The 6,718-nt window shown below is 34.5% G+C and overlaps 1 protein-coding gene across 2 annotated transcripts in view; it reads right to left on the minus strand.

Annotated features, from left to right (window-relative positions):
* The window catches only part of LOC109405673 (regucalcin), a 50,151-nt gene that overhangs the window by 35,066 nt on the left and 8,367 nt on the right, over positions 1 to 6,718 (minus strand). The window lies entirely within an intron of this gene.

The raw sequence follows: 6,718 nt of genomic DNA on the forward strand, positions 1-6,718 counted from the left end.
GAGAATGAGATAGCAATTCACCAACGTTCAGCGCGTGACTCACGGCGTTCATGGTGGCCAGTTCAATAGGACAGATCGGTGGAGTACTAGATTTGTAGTAATGAGCTGAATTTTAGTATGGTGAGAAGGTCATTTCTCCGTTTCTGCAAAGAAATGGTGCAAAAAGCGTGGGTATTATGATTCCTTGCCTAATTTGATGCTGTTTGAGCAAAACTTTGGGCAACAGTGTTGTTGTTTTCTCCATTTCTTGCAACATAAACAACATAGTTATCCAAAGTTTTGCTCAAATAACATCAAATTAGGCAAGGAATCATAATACCCACGCTTTTTGCACCATTTCAATGCAGAAACGGAGAATGGACCTTCTCACCATACTAAAATTCAGCTCATTACTACAAATCTAGTACCACACCGAACGTGCCCCATTGAATTTGAAAAGCAAATTTTTAGAAATAAAGTGTCACGTTTTTGCTTTGTAAATATGTATAATAAAAACTTGATCATTCGAAAAGTGCAAATTTCGATACTTCGCTTGCTTATTCAATAGGAGGCAATCAGTGAAGTACGAGATTGAAAGTAGTGAGCTAGATTTTTGTATGGTGAGATGTTCAATTCTCCATTTCTGCAATGAAATGGTGCAAACAGCGTGGGTTATATGATTTCTTGACTAATTTGATGCTGTTTGAGCAAAAGTTTGAATAACTGTTTTGTTGAACTTGCATTAAATAAATAATACAACAACAAAGTTACCCAAACTTTTGCTCAAACAGCATCAAATTAGCCAAGAAATCATATAACCCACGCTGTTTGCACCAATTCATTGCAAAAATGGAGAATTGAACATCTCACCATACAAAAATCCAGCTCATTACTTTCAATCTAGTACTTCACTACTTTCAATCTAGTACTTCCTGATTCCATTAATGATTATCAAAAAATATTTTTTTGATAGTTCTGGTCACGCCATATTCGATTTTTTTGTGAGCATTCATAAACTCTTATTTATTGAACCCAATCTCACCGATTAGCATGATGAATTGTTAAATAGTGGATCTATTTATATGATGAATTATGCTATTTTTCCTAATGTCTTGAGAAGGTTAATGTTTCTTATTTTTACAACAAGTTATGAACTTCTATTGTTGAACCAAAATATTTCATACAAAATGGAGCTTAAACAAGTATTAACATTCGGTTCGAACAAGTTTTGATTTTTGCTAATGTAGTAAATGTAGTAAATATGTAAAGCAATATAGGTTTGGAAAACAAAGGCTGATAAGAGATTATTGCCATATTGATTTGTTTGTTTCGTCTATAATTGAAAATGTTTGCTTTATCCGTTATTATTCAAACAGGTTTCTCTATAGCTAGATTGATTACTGAACGATAATTAAATTATATGTCTTGAGAGTGACTTTGGGTATTTTTGGCAGTTTTACTCTCTTTGCCATAAGGGTTTTTGTCGTCCAAATTGCTTGAAACTTAGTTGTAAACAGTTTGATTGGCAAAGATGTGACGCCAACTTTAAGTTTATCAGACTTAAGATAACACCCCATGACGAAGAGAACAAAGCTGTCGAAAAAAAAATCTGAGTGTCCCTATATGGTTCTAGCCAGGCTTGATAATCCTCCTCGAAATCAAAAGAGTTTTGCAACATGATCTAGAACGGTGTTTTTCTTTTGCCTCGTCGTGAGGGAGCAAACGAACCCCAAACAGAGAGGCAATAAAAACTGAGCGAGGATGAGGAGAACGAAAAAAGAGCCGATGATTATTTCGGGGTTTTGAGTGCGATTTTCGCCTCGGGAGTCTTTCTTTGTATGGGAGTGGAACTCGCGAGAGCTTTTTGAGTGTGAGTGGACGTGAGAAACACAACAAGCAATTATGAGTGTTGGACAAACTTCTCGCTGCGCGGCAAGCTCGCGCTCGGTGCTGTTGAGGATTTGCGTTGGGATTTCTGAGTTTTATTTTCACTCCTCAGAAAATCGTCAAAATCGCTTCCTCATTTTCTCGAGAGGGAGTTTCTGTCAAGCCTGGTTCTAGCATTTTATACTAAAGGTACTAGAAAATCGCATATGCGTTAGTGGAATTTAAAGATGTGATATAAAACATGATAAACCAATGTTGAATATTAAACATTATTCCTTAATAATCTAATGAAAATTTACGATGCGCAACTTACTTTTGCTTGAAAATGTTTATTTGGCAGCGCTTTCTTGTTTTCTTTATTCCACCATTCCATCAATAATTACTTCTTTCTCAAGGATTATTGATGAAATCACGAGGATCAAACCAAGAATCAATTCAATATCTTCGACATAACCCCTTTTCCAGAGAGATAGATGTAGCCGAGGTTCGAGCAGAGAGAAAATCTCCCGGCAGTATGAGAGAAGTTAATGCATAAAGAGAAAAAAAAATAAACAAGTGTCCGTGCATGCTTAGCATATGTGCACAGCTAACAAAGCAAAGCCTTTTATTGAATCAATGCGTCGTCGGTAGTCGCGTAGTTGATTTTCAGTCCTACCGATCCCAATGTAAATAATGCGGAAGATAATGTATTTCTGTCAAATTTGTATTTTTTAATACATTTTCTATTCACATTAATTCTTCTAAGCTTGACCATTTTTACATATTACATTTTTTTTATTACGAAAAGTTTTTGGACAACCCATGAGAAAAATTACAAAATTACTACTGAAGGGTGTTATTTGTCAGAAGGGGTTATTTCTAATTTATAGGCAATGCAAGTAAAACATGTAACCACCATAATGTGCAAATTACACAGCGTAACAAAAATTAACTTTTGGTCTGTCTCAAGAGCAAACTTATGTGTCTCTGACAGATTTTGGGCCGCTGGATCTGAATCCGAGCTTAGATTTGCTCCAGCACGTCACAATTTTGAGCTATACCTCAATTTATAGGGCAAAATATACGATTTTGGGCTTTTTTGACTGCAAGCCATTAAGCATGGAAATATTTTTTTAACCAATCAAAGGATAAATTGGTCAATTAACATCTAAACTATCGACTCATGCTAAATATTTCGTTTTACCAAATCGAATTCGATTTAAGCGATTTATGTTAGGTACGAAGCAAGTTTACATACTGACATAAAATGCTTAAATCTGTCAAATTTGATGTGGTTTAACGAAATATTTTTCATGAGTCGATAGTTCAGATGTAAATTGACCAATTTATCCTTTGATTGGCTAAAAAAATATTTCCATGCTTAATGGCTTGCAGTCAAAAAAGCCCAAATCGCATATTTTGCCCTATAAATTGAGGTATAGCTTAAAATTGTGACGTACTGGAGCACATCTGAGCCAAGATTCGGATTCAGCGGCCCAAAATTTGTCAGAGACTCATAAGTTTGCTCTTGAGACAAAAAAGTGTTGCGCTGTGTTATGAATTAACAGGTATTAGAGACCCCCAGTGCACCAGTATTTTTTTAGCAGAGCTCGGTGGGACACCAACAGAGTTATAAGATTACCCAAAAAATGTTGGCAACTGTTTATTACCACTAATGCATTATAATTGTTGGGTTCATTACATTTAAATAAAAAATCTTGCACACTTAATTCAGATTGCCGGGATATCAGCATTTTTCCATTCTTTTGCCGAGATTTGCACAGCCGAGTAATCAGCAAACAACAATTTTGCTGAGATCTCAGCAATTTTGACAGTTCATTGCTGAGCTTCGGCAATCGTTTTGCTGAGAGTCAGCTAACAAATGTCACTTTTTGCTGGGATATCAGCTGATAGTTTTACTGAGCAGACGGCTGTGCGCGTTTTTGCCGAGCCCGCAAATCTGTTTTGAGTGTGTGGGAAAAAAACTTCTGCATAATTTTTTTTTGTTCGATGATTTTTTACATCTGAATTCAGTTTTCTTTTTCGTATGTATTTCACTGTTCGACAAAAAAAAAACTTTTGCCGTGATCAGAGACCCCATTAGTAGGGCATAAAAGCGCATGGAAAATGTAGAAAAATGCCATTTTCAAATCTGTTGGAGCACCCCTAGAAACTTTTTGAGATGAGTTTGAATTTTATTCATTTTTGAAGGTTTGACACGAGCTTTAGAAATCATCATAAACACTTTTGAAATACAATATCTTTGAAATGCGGAGAAGTAACTTTGATAAATAACTAGTCAAAATTTTGGCCTATTACGACATTCCATTTCATTGATACATATCCGCGAAGGCTTAACTCTGACTTATATAGTGAAAATCTTTAAGTTTTTTTTAATCTAATCCCATAAAGCACGCTCATATTCATATCCATTTAAAAAAAACTTCTATGCGTTAATGCCGTGCAGCGTCAGTCTTTCGGATACTTCGAACGCCTCGGAATATTGGATGGATTTCCGCTCCAGTAGGAGAAAACGTTTCTTTACAAGTTCTCCACTAGGTCACTAGATGTGACGTCCGTTTTCTAGTGTTAATGTATTTTTCAGTCTCTGACTGAAGAAGAAGAAAATTGTATTTCAAACATCTGGTTTAACTAAATATGATTGTGGAAAGCTATATAAAGAAATTTTAGGATATGATTACAAAGGATCCACAGGAAGAAAGTTAGATTAATTCATTGAGGTCAGCATGAGTGTTTTAAGGAAAAACTTTTCCAAATAAATTTAATGCTCTAATTGCTGATTTCAAAAACTTATTTGTCGCTTATCAAAATAAACAAAGTTTATTATAACATTTGACATCAAATCTTACTTTCATAATTATGTTTAAATACCAATAAACTGCGATTTTGAATGCGATAGATTAGGATCACAATTCAGGCAAAATACACTTCGTCCACTTAATTCAAGGAAGTATTTTGTTTTGATCGAATTTCGAGTCGTGCCCAAATTTAAATATCCATATATCGCATATGGATGAGAACGCTTTTCAATGATTTGGTGTGTACCTAAGTAACCGTTCCAGATTGATTGACCTGGTGGATATCAAGCAGTTCCATGTTCTTAAAAATTTAAATACGATGCGGAAAATATATTCAAATTCCAACAACCTCTGCATTGAAACAAATTTGGACTATTTGGACTAAATAAATTATATTAACTCGCCTTAGTGCTTCTGGATAGATAGTATTTAACACTATATTAACAAATAGGGTTCAGGACCATTTAGGCAGGATCACCTATTTTGATCACTCGCTGCTATAACTCAGTCACTTCCAAACCGATTGACTTGAATTATTGCATATAGCTAGATACTATGTGTATCTGATCGTGTCTCAAAAATCAAGTCTATCGGTTCTAAATTGACTGAGTCATAGACACAAGTGCCCAAAATAGGTGATCCTGTCCAAATGATTCCAGACCCTATGCCGCTGGAACTTATAAAGCAATTTTACAATCGTGGAGGACATTATTTAGCTTGAAATTAAGATTGGAAATATTTTACTACATGACAAATTCAATTAATTTCATAATTAAATTAAAAGTGTCTTTAATGGTAATGCCCCAACTTACACATTCTGTATTGTGGAACTAACTAAAATGTGATGAAAACAACGATTACTAATAGTAAATGAAGAATGTTCTCATTTTTGGCTTGCATTTTTTAGGGTTGTATTGTTTTGAACAGTCGTGAACTTAAACCATGATTTCTGCGCAATGCCAGCTTAAGTTCAGTGTATTGAAATAGGTTTGTTTTATTCAATAAAGTTATCAATTTTACCACCTTGGTATGGCCTGGAGGATCTTCGAAACATTAAGTGAATATAGATAACCCACGAAAACACTGGAAAGGTTTTTTGTGCTGAACGCAAAATATAAATGTATTAGATTTTATTTTTAGATTTTATTTTTATTTTTACACAGGCTTATTACGTTAGTAATTTGAAAAATCAACCGGATTTTCTTCTCGAAAATTTGAATTCAATTATTTAGATCATAAGTGTAGCATTTCGAAGTCAAATCAGAGTAAAATAGTTATTTTGTTATGATTAGATAGGGATAGGGGCTTGCTTTTTGTGATTAAATTAAGAGAAAACTTCAAGGATTTGTATTATATAAGTCATATTTGGTTCTTCCCGGATATGTATCAATGAAATGGAATGTCGTAATAGGCTAAAATTTTGACTAGTTATTTACCAAAGTTGCTTCTCAGAACTGTGACAATTTCAGCGGTGCACAAAACTGCATTTCAAAGATATTGTATTTCAAATGTGCTAATGATGATTTCTAAAGCTCTTGTCGAACGTTCAAAAATGAATAAAATTCAATCTCATCTCAAAAAGTTTCTAGGGGTGCTCCAACAGATTTGAAAATGGCATTTTTCTACATTTTCCATGCGCTTTTATGCCCTACTAATGGGGTCTCTGATCACGGCAAAAGTTTTTTTTTTTGTCGAACAGTGTTTTTGTATAATACAGTTCAAAAGCTATTTATTTAAATTAAAACAAAATATGGCAACACGGCAGCAATGATGATGCTCTCGTTCACGTGCTGCTGCATTGAAAGGATGATAGGTTGATGTGGAGGGGAAATATTGAACCAATCATTTGATCCATGGAATAATTCGACCCATGGTTTGAGCCTCGGTTTGAGCAATCTTCGAGAGGATTGATGTAACAATTTTGAAGGTGGGGAAATATTGTAGAGAAAATTGAAGTAAAATGCGCTATGGAGGGGAAATATTGCTGCGTGGTTGATCAAACGCAAGATAGGGGAAAATTTGAATGATTGATATCAATCTATTTTTGAACAATA

Source organism: Aedes albopictus, chromosome 1 (genome assembly GCF_035046485.1).
Source record: "Aedes albopictus strain Foshan chromosome 1, AalbF5, whole genome shotgun sequence".
Lineage (NCBI taxonomy): Eukaryota > Metazoa > Arthropoda > Insecta > Diptera > Culicidae > Aedes > Aedes albopictus.